The following is a 14055-nucleotide window of genomic DNA, read 5'->3' as shown; positions in this document are numbered from 1 at the left end:
CAGTTTCAATGTCATTCTATCAAATCATGGGGCAGGTCTTAGAAATAGGAAAAAAAAATCCATAACATCCATCGCCTCCACAAATGACCGGGATAGCAATCAGTAATTGAGAAGCAGGACAGAGCGGGATTGTAGCACTTTCCGATTTCAAATGACGTCACAGAGACACAGGATAAAGCAGTGTGGTTTTCGGGCCCCACCTGGCTCCGTGGGCTAAGCATCCGACTCCTGACCCACACCTCCTGTCCCGATATTAGGGGTGGTGAGTTCTAGCCCTGGGCTGGGCCATGGACGAGGCATGGAGCCTAAAGGGCAAACCAGTCCCACGGCGGGTGGTCCCAGTATAAGCTGAATGAGCAAACAGAGAGTTCAGAAGGAAATGTGCTTTGAACAACGATTTTTTAACTTAATTAATTTAAACCCAATTAATTAACGATAGTGTATTATACTTCAGAGGAAGAATTCACGGATTCACAGTTGGAGATAACAGCAGTGCTCATGACATCACATGCTCCTTCATGCCGGTCTCTGTTAACCCACCCCCCGCCTCCAACGACCCTCAGTTTGTTTCCTATCATTAAGCAGTCTGCATTTCTGCAACTGTTTTCATTTTGTTTTTCTTCCCTTCACAGTTGTTATATGCTTCGCTTCTTTAATCACCCTATGAATGACACCACACGGTCATTCTCTTCCTGACTGACTTATTTCACTTAACATGATCCTTAGTTCTATCCACGTCATTGCAAATGGCAAGATTTCTTTCTCTTTGAAAGCTGAATACCATTCCTCTCTCTATGACCATCATTTATCTCCCATCTTTTAATCCATCATCTGCCCGAGGGCACGAGGCTCCTCCCACAATGTGGCTACTGTTGACCGGATACTGTGAACATCAGGACATGCAGGTGTCCCGATTCTCACGCATCTGTATCTTCGGAGTGAGCTCAGGCCTTTCACCTGCTGGTCGCAGGGCGGCTCTATTTGTAACTTCCTGAGGAGCCTCCAAACTGTTTCCAGGGTGGCTGCACCAGCCGCAGTCCGCCCACAGTGGAAGAGGGTTGAGTGAGTTTTGTGGGATGTGGTAAAAGTCTGTCCACATTCATTTCGCGTCCTGTGGGCTCCAATTCCTTGTCCTTTAGTATTTCTGGGGAAGGGGTGTTAGGCTCCTTTCAGTGAGACGTTTCCGAAGGAACAGGCCACAGCTGGAGCCTGAAAGGAGGCAGGTGTTGTCCCTGATGCGCCCGCTGCCTCCTGCACAGCTCCTATAGCGCCTGAGGTCCCGCAGGGGGCGCCCGCCCAGGCCCCCACCAGGGGGCCTGAATGGGCAGGAGGCCTAATCTGCCTGCAATAACAGGAGCAAGCCTGTGCTAGGATAGGCTGAGGAGGACGTGGGGAAGGTCACGTGATGAGCTGCAGCTTAGGGGAATTGTGGGCTTGCATCCAGGCTGAAAGGAGCCCCTGGGCCACTCAGGACCCACGGGGAGTCTTCAGGAAGCTATGGGCCACATCCACGCTGACAAGAGCCCCTGGGCCACCTCAGGACATAAGTGAGGCTTCGGAAGTTGGGGTCCGCATTCACGGGACAGGAAGCCCCGGTCTCCTCAGAACCCTCAGTGATGTTCGGGAGGACGTTGGGTGACATCTACCACACCAGGATGTGACTTCTTTAGGACCCCCAGTGTGGCTTGGGGAAATATGGGATACGTCCATGTGGACAGAAGACCCCAGCTTGTCAGGGCCTGTGGTGAGGCCTCAGAAAAATGTGGGTGGCCAATCCACACTGACAGGAGTCTCCAGCCTCCTCAGGACCCACTGTGAAGTTTTTGGAAGATTTGGGGCCACATCTATGCTGACAGGAGCCGCCAGCCTCCTCAGGTCTTATGGTGAGGCTGAGGAAAATGTGGGGGCCACGTAATCGACAGGACCTGGCCTGGACTTTGGCTTCTGGAAATATGGGCTGCGTCTATGCTGACAGGAGCCCACAGCCTCCTCAGGATGCGCCATGAGTTTTCTGGGGGATGTGGGGCCATGTCCAGGCTGACAGGAGCCCCCGGCCACCTGAGGACCGCTTAAGGCTTCCAGAGGATGTGAGGCATAGTCCACAGTGAAGGAGACCCAGCATCCTCAGGACCCGCTGACTATGACTCAGGAACACGTGGGGCACGTCCGCACTCAAGGAGCCCTGCTTCCTCAGGACCCCTGGAGGACTCTGGAGGCTCCGTTGGGGGCCACGTCCACATCAGAAGGGACTCCTCAGAACCACAGGGTAAGTGAGATGGGTAGAATGAATGGTAGGGTAGGGGAGGGGAGGCAGTTGGTGCTTAGCCTTAGGTAGATGTTAGGTGTTAGTGATTATGTATGGTACGGATTAGAGGTAGGGTGAGGGATAAGGGTAAGGGTCAGTAGTAGGAGTTAGGGTGGGTATTAGGGATTAGGGAACGGGGTTAGGGTTAGCGATAGGATTTAGAGTTAGGGTTAGGGTTTAGGCTTTAGGGATTAGGGCAGGAGGTGTGGGGTGGGGGTTAGGGTTATGGTTACAGTTAGGGATGGTTTTGGTTTCCATTTAGGGTTGGTTTAGGGTGGTGTGAGTTAGGGTTAGGGGTAAGGGTTAGAGGTTAGGGTAAATGGCTATGTTTAGGGTTAGGGCGAGGGTTAGGTTTAGGATAGGGGTAGTGCTAGGTTAGGGTTAGTTTAGTTAGGGATTAGGGTCAGGTCAGGGTCAGGGTTATGGTTTGGAAAAAGGTAAGAGGTAAGAGATAGGTTTGGGTAGTAGTTAAGAGTTAGTTTTAGGGTACAGGTAGAGTACAGTTTGGGGTATGTGATAGGATGGTATTGGGTTAAGGTTAGGGTACAGGTTAAGGTTAGGAATAGGATTGAGTATATTAAGGTTAGGGTTAGAGGTTAGGGTTAGATTTAATGTAGGGGTCAGGCTTAAGGGTTTAGAATAGGTTTGGATTTAGGGTGAGGGTTGGCAGAAAGTTTCAGTGAATGTGTTTTGGTCTTGGGGTTTGTGTTTGGTTTTCGATTAGTGATGGGTTTTGTTTAAGGGTTATGTTAACATTAGGATTAAGTATAGGGGTTAGGGTTATGTCTGTGTATGGTTAGAGTTTGGGTTTGGCATGTGCCTGCACTGGGACTCGTAGTAATGGGCAGTTTAGTTTTGTGCACTCTAGGTTTTGGATCAAAGATAGCATGACTCACCAAGTCAGTGTCCTCCCCGGAGAATCAAAATACAGGCTTCTGCTGGGGTCAGAATAGACATGGCAGGCTTCTCCCGAGCTGAGCTAAGGGAGGGGATTTGTGGGTTAGAGACCCTTTATTTGGATTTTAGTTGTCTTTCTGATAATCTCTACTGCGCCCATGTTTCATCAAATACCAATTATTATTTTAAAGTTTTACTTGAATTCCTGTTTGTAAACACAGTATGATAGCTTCCAGTTTACCACATAGTGATTCAACCCTTGGAACAACGCCTGGTACTGGTATGGTGCCCTCCACTGTCCCTATCCCCTGATTCCCCAATTCCCCCTTCCTCTGGTATTATAGTTTTCTCTGTGACTAAGAGTGTGTCTCTTGGTTGCTTCTCTCATCCCCCCTGAGCCCCTTTGCCAGTTTGTTTGGTTTCTTAAAACACATGTGATGCAATTGTATGGTATTTGGTATCTGTTTTCTCTGACTGAGTTCATTTAGCAAAATCCTTTCCATCCTTCCACGTCATTGTAAATGGCTTCATTTCATCCCTTCTGAGACCGAGTGATGTCGCAGTGTGTATATTTACCACATCTTTCTGCCCATTCATCTGCCGATGGACATCTGGGCTGTATCCACAGTTTGGCTGTTGTTTACACTGCTACAAACACTGTGCTGCGTGTTTAGAATCTACTAAAGACTTTTGTATCCACGGGGTAAATACCTAGCTCTGCAATTTTGGAATCGTGGGTAGTAGCTCTTTTAACTTCTTTTTTAAAAAATTTTTTTTTCTTTTTTTTTAAATTTTTTTTTTAATATATATTTTTTTAATTTATTTATTTATGATGGTCACAGAGAGAGAGAGAGGTTGAGACACAGGCAGAGGGAGAAGCAGGCTCCATGCACCAGGAGCCCGACATGGGATTCGATCCCGGGTCTCCAGGATCGCGCCCTGGGCCAAAGGCAGGCGCTAAACCGCTGCGCCACCCAGGGATCCCTTTTTTTTATTTATGATAGTCACAGAGAGAGAGAGAGAGAGAGAGAGAGAGAGATAGGCAGAGACACAGGCAGAGGGAGAAGCAGGCTCCATGCACCGGGAGCCCGACGTGGGATTCAATCCTGGGTTCAGGATCGCGCCCTGGGCCAAAGGCAGGTGCCAACCGCTGAGCCACCCAGGGATCCCCAAAAATTTTTTTATGATAGTCACAAAGAGAGAGGCAGAGACACAGGCAAGGGGAGAAGCAGGCTCCATGCACTGGGAGCCCGAAGTGGGATTCATCTCGGGTTTCCAGGATCGCGCCCAGGGCCAAAGACAGGCACCAAACCACTGCACCCACCCAGGGATCCCCTTTTTTTAACTTCTCGAGGACCATCCACACTGTTTTCCACAGTGGCTACATCTTTTTGCATGCCACCAGGAGTGTAAGGGTGCTACCCCTTCTCCATAGCCTCACCAACACCTGTTGTTTTTTGTGTGTTAATATTCCATTATGACGGTTGTCAGGGACATATAATTGTGGCTTTGGTTTGCATTTCCCTGATGGGGTAACGCTTAGTGTCTTTCCGTGGTCTGGTGGCCATCTGGCTGTCTTGTCAGAGACAAAGTCCATCATTTTCTGCCCATCTCCAGTTGCATAATTTGTTTTTAGGATCTTGAGATTTATATTTCCTTTATGTGTTTTACATACTAACTCTCACTGGATGTGTTGTTTACCAATTACGCCTTTCATTTTGTATGTTGACTTTTAGCTTTGGTTTTTTCCTTCACTTGCGGAAGCTTTTAAATTTGATGAATTCCCAATAGTATTTTGCTTTTGTTCCTCACCTCAGAGGCATATCTAGAAAGAAGATCCAGGGATCTCTGGGTGGCGCAGCGGTTTAACGCCTGCCTTTGGCCCAGGGCCCGATCCTGGAGACCTGGGATCGAGTTCCACGTCAGGCTCCCTGCATAGAGCCTGCTTCTGTCTCTGCCTATGTCTCTTTCTCTCTCCCTCTGTGTGTGACTATCATAAATAAATAAAAATTAAAAAAACAAATATATATATATTTTAATAATATAATATAGAAAATAAAATTAAAAAAATATATATATATAATATATTTTATATATATAAGATCCCTGGCTAATGTCAAAGACGTGCTGCCTATCTTCCTTCTTTGTATGGTTTCAGATCTCACATTTAGGTCTTTCATCTATTTTGAATTATTTTTTATATATATCGTATAAGAAAGTGGTCCAGTTTCATTCTTCTGCATTTGGCTGCCTGGTTTTCCCAATACCATTGTTCTTTCCTGGGGTCAGGGTTAGGGTTTGTTGAAGAGACTGTCTTTGTGTTGGATATTCCGTCCTGCCTTGTTGTCGATTAATGGATCATAGAGTTACAGGTTTCTATCGTTTCGGATTTCCATTCTGTTCTATTGATCTAAGCATCTCCTGTGGGAGATCCTTGATTACTGATTCAATTTCTTTGCTGGTTATCTGTCTGTTCAAGTTTCTTATTTCTTCCTTTTCATTTTTGCTATGTTATATATTTCCAGGAATTGATCTATTTCTTCCAGGTTCTAGGTTGCTGGCATATAATTTTTCATAATGTTCTCTTATAATCGTTTCTGTTTCTCTAGTGTTGGATGTAATATCTCTTTTCTCATTTGAGATTTTATTTGGGTCCTTTCATTTTTTATCTTTTTTCTTTTTTAAGGATTATTTATGGATTCATGAGAGACACAGAGAGGCAGAGGTATAGACACAGGGAAATTGAGGCTCCATGCGGGGAGTCTGATGTGGGACTTGATTCCCCCAAGACCCTGGATGATGACCTGAGCCAAAGCAGATGCTCAACCACTGAGGCACCCAGGTGCCTTGCTGATTCAAATCCTTTGCTAGTTATGGGTCTGTTCACATTTTTTATTTCTTCCTATTTCAGTTTTGCTCGTTTGCACATTTCTAGGCATTTGTCCATTTCCTCCAGGTCTCCCAGTATGTTAGCGTATAATCTTTTTTTTTAATTTTTTTCTTTTTAAATTTATTTATTATTCATGATAGTCACACGGAGAGAGAGAGAGAGAGGTAGAGACACAGGCAGGGGAGAAGCAGGCTCCAAGCACCGGGAGCCCGACGTGGGATTCGATCCCGGGTCTCCAGGATCGCGCCCTGGGCCAAAGTCAGGTGCCAAACTACTGCGCCACCCAGGGATCCCTGATAGCGTATAATCTTTCATAGTATTCCCTTATAATTGTCTTATTTTTCTGGTGTTGATTTGATCTCTCTCTCGTTTGTGATTTTATTTATTTAGGTCTTTTCTCTTTTCTCGTTGATAAGGCTGGCTAGGGCTTGATCATTTTTAATTCTTTTATTTGAAGAACCAGCTCTTTGTTTCGTTATTCCATTCTACTGCTTTGTTGTTTATGTATTGTTTATTTGTGCTCTCATCTTATTTTCCCCGTCTTCTATAGGCTTTAGGCTTTGTTTTACTAATCATTTTCCAGCTTCTTAAGGTGTAGGGTTAGGCTGTGTATTGGAGACTTCTTGTTTCTTGAGGTAGGCCTGTATTGCTATGTACTTCCCTTGTATGACTGCCTTTGCTACATCCCAGAGGTTTGGAGAAACATGTTTTCATTTTCATTTGTTTTAAATTTCCTCTTTAATTTCCTGGTTGCTCCATTCATTCTCTAGTAGGATGTTCATAATCTCCACGTATTTTTGGTCTGTCCAAATTTTTTCTTACTGTTGACTTCGAGTTTCATAGCGTCGTGGTCCGAAAATGTACAGGGTGTGATATCAACATTCTTGTACCTGTTGTACCTGTTGAGGGCTGATTTCTGGGCCATGATATGACCTGTTCTGGAGAATGTCCCATGTGCAATTGAAAGGAATGTGTATTCTGCTTTAGGAAGAAATGTTCAGACTATATCTGTTGAGTCCCTGTGGTCCAGTGTGTCAAGGCTATTTTTCCCTTGTTGATTTTCTGTATAGACGATCGGTCCATTGCCATAATTGGGTGTTAAAATCCGCTGTCATTGTATTATTATCAGTGAGTTCCTGTAGTTTGTTGTTAATTGGTTTCTATATTTAGGTCTGCCATTTTCGCAGCATAAATATATAGTTTGATCTTGATAGAGAGTCTTTTTAATTATGAAATAATGCCCTTCTTCATCGCTTGTTACAGTATTCTTTCTTTTTTGAAATGTAAATATTTTATTTAGTTATTCATGAGAGACACAGAGAGAGCAGCAGAGGCAGAAACATAGGCAGAAGGAGGCAGGCTCCCCAATTGGAGGCCGCTGTGGGACTCGGTCCTGGGATCCCCAGGCATACAGGTACGGGGATGATGGGTGGAGGAGGGGCCCCAGAACACGGCCTGCCCCGGCCCCCTTCACAGAGAGAGCACAGACATCGGGTGGCTTTGCACAGAAACTGGTGACCTGAGGCTTCCTGGCTGGCACTCTGTCCCAGCCCCTCCTGGCCCAAGGGGCACAGCCTGAGTCCCAGTAAAGTCTGTAAGGTCCTGAACCTGGCATCCGGCCGCCCCTGGAAGTCACATGGAGAGGTCAGCTGGGTATGGATGGTGGCGCCCCTGCAGGGGCTGGTGGGGCCTGGGTGGTGCCCCCCCTCCTCCCTGGGGGTCTCTCCAAGCCCCATGCAGTGTTCTGGGAGACACAGAAAAGGGCTGCCTGTGCATTTTCGCACCACAACACTTTATTGACTTTCTACAGCAAACGGGCTCAGAGCCGAGGGTGCACACCTTCCCCTAGGGACGGAGAGCTTTCTGTCCTTTAGGGGAGGGCAAGAATGACACGGGGTGGGGGTGCGGGGGTTTTGGAGTCCCCCACCTGGGAGCATGTGTGGAATCCGGGGGGGGGCGTGTGTCCTGAGGTTTCAGCCTGAGAGACGGTTCTGAGGAGAGCAGAGCTGACCTGGACCTGCAGTTCATGGGCTCCTGCTGGATCCCCGCAGGGCAGCTGGACCCCGGCCTCGGGCTCCCAGGTACCCCAGCACCTGGAGTAGCCTGCCTCCTGGTGTGAGTATGGGTGGGGCCCACCAGCCTACCCCTGCTCTCCCCACCCTGGGGTGTCCCAGGATCCAAAGGGCGCCCTAGGTCAGCGACCTGGATCGGTGGGGTACCCAGGGCCCAAGAGGCCACATCCAGCTGTGATACAGCTTGCTCAGCCCGGGGCCAGAATCCAGGGATGGCCAGGGCCATGGGGGGCTGGATCCCATTAGTCTTTTTGTTAGGCCTGGGGGGGCTCAAATCAACTCAGCCCCCACAGAGCCCGGGGCCAGGTCACCCAGGTTCCTATGGGTTAGGTGCTGGTGTCCTGTGCAGGGTGTGCCGCCCTCCAGGAGGGACAGTGGGTGGAAGCAGGACACGGTGGATCGTCTGCACCACTCACCTGCACCCACCCAGTCGGGGGCTCCCTGTCTTTCCAGCTCCCTGCAACCACTGGGTACTCTATGGGACCCAGGCTTCTGATGGGATCAGGGTATACAGGGAAACTCGGGGAGGGTGAGCATGTCCCACAGGGGGCATCTGCACCAGGTCGTTGCTAGGGATAAATGGTGTGGGGGTGGATCCTGTGGGAGGGGTTATGATTGTGGTGGAGTGTGGGGGATGTTGTAGGGGGATGGTGTTGGGGTATAGTGTGGGTGGAGATTGTGTGGGGCTGTGAGGGTGTGAGGGGGATCATTTAGGTGGGATGCCTTTGGGGATGATGTAGGGGGATGGAGTGGGAGTGGGGAATGAGGGGGATGTCGTGTGGGGCCTGCGCACACAGGGTATCTCTTCCCCTAAGATGCACAAGGAGACATCTACAGTTCAAGGCGACCCCAGTCTGGGGTTTGTTGTGACACCTGCCCCTGGGGCCGTGTGGTCAGTGCAGGGCCGTGGCTGGACCGGGGGCATTATCTGGGGGTCATCATAATATGCATGCTTTCAAATTGCAAATTGTCTCAAATTAAATGCATAGAATTTAGAAATATATAAAGCACCGAGATGGGTGTCACTCTGACCCGTCCAACCCTCATGGGATCGATGTGTATCCTGCTCCAGCCACGGCCATGCCACCTCGCCCCCAGGTCTGGTTCCTGCCCCCCACATCCCCCACCCCATCCCTGCTTCTCATGGGGCCGACCCTCTCCCCTTTGGTGTTCAGCTCCCATGGCAACCCCTGGAAGCCCCATCCTAGTGGCTCCTCATCCCTGAGGCCCAGAGGGGTGGGCACGGTGGTCATCCCAATCACCCTACCATGGAGTGGTGTGTTGTTGGCTGCTGTTGCTCCCCCTGGTGTCAGAGGCTCCGTTTTCCCTACACAGAAGCCCCGGGGCCCCAAAGCCCCTGGCCCAGCAGCCTCACCCGACCCTAGCAGTCCTAATATATGATGTGGCTAACCGAACGTCCTGTTGACGTCCAAGTCTACCTGCGTTATGTCCCTGGAGGAGACCAGGGCCTCCTCCTTCATTTCCTGTGGGAAAACTGGGGGGGAGGAGCAGGGTCAGGGACAGACCCCGACCTGTCACGAGCTGCCATGCTGGGCAGGGAGCCCTGTGGTCACCATGGGAGTGTGTCCTGCCAAACCTCCTTCCTTCCTCTGGGATGCCAGGGATGGGGGGAGTCCCCACCATGCCCGTGGGACCTTTGTGAGGACCTGTGCCCACTTGTTGTGGGCGGGGAGGTGACGGAGTGTCAGCCTGGTTGGGAGGGGATAGGGGTTCAGCCAAGGTGGGAGGGGACATGGGGGTATTGTGCCCAAGATTGCGTATCCGAGAAACCACTAAGGAGCTGACATCAATGCAAACCACAAGGGTTGAATTCCAAACTCGAGTTTGCGTCCCAGTACACCCAACACAGCGGAGCAAGGACTAGGACCCGGAGTTGGGTTTTAGCTTAGTTTTAAGGGCTGGTCTCAGCGACTCCAGAAGGGCTGGAGCAATTCCTTAAGTTCTGTTTACATTTTGATATGAGCCTTCAAGGGCATTGAGCTCTGCTGTCATTCTAATAGGGGCTTCCTGCCCTTGGCCTGGGCTCTGTTTTGATTCTATTGTGGGGCTTTCTAGGACATTAAGCTGTAAACTTCTGTTTTTTTCCTGTAACTGAAGTAATGTAAATTTCATCTCTTCTTCACAGGGGCCTGGGATGGCTGGGCATGTACGAATGCTGAATTTAAATTGGAATGGCCTTAATTTTCTCGGCCTCCATGTGTCCTGTCCCATCCTATCTAGTTCCTTCCCCCTTCCCAAGAGCTCCTAAGAGAGCAATTGCAAATGACCTCAACGTGGCATCCTGTGTTGGGGGGACAGGCCCAGTGATTGTGATCAGGAAGACCTGGTGTGTGGGTGTCCCAGCTGTGCAGCAGGATTCGATGCTGCTGACTCTTATTCCCTAAGGCTATCTTGACAACTGACTTCGTACATAGAAAAACTCTCTTAGTCTTTAAAAGATGAGGAGCGGGTCAAAGTGTTTTTTCTCTGCCATTGATTGCTCAGATTCCAATGTGAGACGTATTTCCTGTTAATAAGGATAATTTACTATCCGTAGTACTATGGTTAAAATATTCTGACACAAGTAGTTCAGAGGGATGAGGGTTTCTCATCTCTTTCTTCACAGTTCAGTCACTCATTAGAAAATGCATCTTTATGGATTTAGAAAGTACTGAGAGACATTATTACCAATGGTCCTATTATTATGTGAAGGATTCTTCCCTGAGATTCTTCCCCTGTTTCAACTGACACTGAAACACTGTGAACTCTTTGAAGACAAATGTCAAGGAAATAAATGTTATGCATTGCTAATTTTAAATGCACTTGCAGGGATCCCTGGGTGGCGCAGCGGTTTGGCGCCTGCCTTTGGCCCAGGGCGCGACCCTGGAGAGCCGGGATCGAATCCCACATCAGGCTCCCGGTGCAGGGAGCCTGCTTCTCCCTCTGCCTGTGTCTGCCTTCTCTCTCTCTCTCTGTGACTATCACAATAAATAAAAAAAAATTTAAAAAATGCACTTGCAATATGGTGTCTATTGTACTAGAAGTATTTTTATCTGATTTGCTATTTATTTTCCTTTACTGCTTTTCAGGTTGAGGAGGCATTATACGTATTCATAAGTGTTTTCTTTCCTTCTGATAAAAATTCTTACTCTGTTTCCATCAAAGGAACTCTTAAGAATAAGGCAAAGTTAATTCAACTATTCTTAAAATGTCTTCATACTTGAAGCCTGATTCATTTAAGTCAATTTTCAAAATAAATCTTATTTCTTAGGAAAAAAACAAAGATTTATAGGGAAATTGAGAAGATACTACAGTGCATTCACATGCACTTGCACTCAATTTCTCCAATTATTGATATCTTAATTAGTACGGCACAAATATTAGCTAATGAATCAATATTAAAATAGTCACAATAACTAAAGACCAACTTTATTCAGATTTCCTTAGTTTTTGCTAAGGAAATCATATCACATTCCATTTGTCCTCATGTTTTCTTAGGCTCCTCTGGATTGTGACAGTCTTTCAGCCTTTCCTTGTTGTTGTTGAACTGGAACACTTTGAGAAGTAGAGTATTTTGTAAAATTTCCCTCAGTTGGGACATGTCTCATTTATCTCATGATTGAACAGTTTTTGGTGGATTATATACAGAGATATACTGCCATTTTCATTATATCATATAAAGGATAGATACTATCAACATGATTTGTCAGTCTTGGTATCAATCTGATGATCTTGCTGAGGTAGTGTTTGTCACCTTTCTGCAGTAAACTGATCCTTTATTATTATTAATTATTATTATTATATTATCAATATTATTTTAAGTTTTCACATTATATTTTGTAGAAGGAAGTTACTATGTTTATTCCACACATAAGAGTGGGAAGCTATGCTCATGAACTTGACGGTGGAATGTCTGCAAAAATTGTTTGAAATATTTCTACATGGGAGATTTCTCTTCCTTGTGGGTTTGTTTCTTTTTCAAATATATTTTTTATTTATTTGAGAGAGAGTGGATAGAAAAAGCATGAGTGAGAGGGCAGAGGGAGTCGGAGAAACAGGTTTCCTGCTGAACAGATAGCCTGCCTTGGGACCTGGATCATGATCTGAGCCTAAGGCAGAAGCTTAACTAACTGAGCCACACAGGTGCCACTCTTCTTCCTCTTTTCCTTCATTCCTTCCTTCCTTCCTTCCTTCCTTCCTTCCTTCCTTCCTTCCTTCTTCTCTTTCTTTTTTCTTTCTTTCTTTCTTTTTCTTTCTTTCTTCTTTCTTCTTTCTTTCTTTCTTCTTCTTTAATGATAATTTTATTTTTATTGGTGTTCATGTCGCCAAACATACAGAATAACACCCAGTGCTCATTCCGTCAAGTGCCCCCCTCAGTACTGTCACCCATTCACCCGCACCCCCTGCCCTCCCTCCCACTCCCAGCATCCCTAGTACTTCTCAGAGTTAGGAGTCTTTATGTTCTGTCTCCATTTCTGATATTTCCCACACATTCTTCTCCATTCCCTTATATTCCTTTTCACTATTATTTATATTAACGCATTGAATGACAACATACATTGTCCTTCTCCGATTGACTTACTTCACTCAGCATAATACCCTCCAGTTCCATCCACGTTGAAGCAAATGGTGGGTGTTTGTCGTTTCTAATGGCTGAGGAATATTCCATTGTATACATAAACCACATCTTCTTTATTCATTCATCTTTCAATGGACACCATGGCTCCGTCCACAGTGTCGCTATTGTGGACATTCCTGGTAAAAACATCGGGGTGCAGGTGTCCCGGCATTTCATTGCATCTGAATATTTTGGGTAAATAGGGAAGAGTGCAATTTCTGGGTCATAGGGCAGGTCTATTTTTAACACTTTGAGGAACCTCCACACAGTTTTCCGGAGTGGCTGCACCAGTTCACATTCCCACCAACAGTGTAAGAGGGTTCCCTTTTCTCCGCATCCTCTCCAACATTTGTGGTTTCCGGCCTTGTTAATTTTCCCCATTCTCACTGGTGTGAGGTGGTATCTCATTGTAGTTTTGATTTCTATTTCCCTGAGGCAAGTGATGCAGAGCATTTTCTCATGTGCATGTTGGCCATGTCAGTGTCTCCCTCTGTGAGATTTCTCTTCATGTCTTTTGCCCATTTCATGATTGGATTCTTTGTCTCTTTAGTGTTGATTTTAAGAAGTTCTTTATAGGTCTTTGAAACTAGCCCTTTATCTGATACATCATTTGCAAATATCTTCTCCCATTCTGTAGGTTGTCTTTTAGTTTTGTTGACTGTATCCTTTGCTGTGCAAAAGCTTCTTATCTTGATGAAATCACAACAGTTCATTTTTGCTTTTTTTTCTTTTGCCTTCGTGGATGTATCTTGCAAGAAGTTACTGTGGCCAAGTTCAAAAAGGGTGTTGCCTGTGTTCTCCTCTAGGATTTTGATGGACTCTTGTCTCACATTTAGATCTTTCATCCATTTTCAGATTATCTTTGTGTATGGTGAAAGAGAGTGGTCTCATTTCATTCTTCTGCATGTGGATGTCCATTTTCCCAGCCCCATTTATTGAAGAGACTGTCTTTCTTCCAATGGATAGTCTTTCCTCCTTTATCGAATATTAGTTGACCATAAAGTTCAAGGTCCACTTCTGGGTTCTCTATTCTGTTCCATTGATCTATTTGTCTGTTTTTGTGCCAGTACCACACTGTCTTGATGACCACAGCTTTGTAGTACACCCTGAAATCTGGCATTGTGATGCCCCCATATAAGGTTGTCTTTTTTAAATTCCCCTGGCTATTCGGGGTCTTTTCTGATTCCACACAAATCTTAAATAATTTGTTCTAACTCTCTGAAGAAAGTCCATGGTATTTTGATAGGGTTTGCATTAAACGTGTTCATTGCCT

General features: G+C 46.5%; 1 long non-coding RNA gene across 1 annotated transcript in view; it reads left to right on the top strand.

The window, feature by feature from the left end:
• The first annotated feature begins 2219 nt into the window (after window positions 1–2219).
• Window positions 2220–14055, top strand: part of LOC119878409 — a 39890-nt gene continuing 28054 nt past the window's right edge. Inside the window, exon 1 of the long non-coding RNA XR_005386839.1 lies at window positions 2220–2266. This is a non-coding gene — a long non-coding RNA (uncharacterized LOC119878409). The remainder of the gene's footprint in view (window positions 2267–14055) is intronic.

This window comes from Canis lupus, unplaced genomic scaffold (assembly GCF_011100685.1).
Source record: "Canis lupus familiaris isolate Mischka breed German Shepherd unplaced genomic scaffold, alternate assembly UU_Cfam_GSD_1.0 chrUn_S1591H1781, whole genome shotgun sequence".
In the NCBI taxonomy this organism is placed as follows: Eukaryota; Metazoa; Chordata; class Mammalia; order Carnivora; family Canidae; genus Canis; species Canis lupus.
This window is presented reverse-complemented; position numbering and strand designations above follow the sequence as displayed.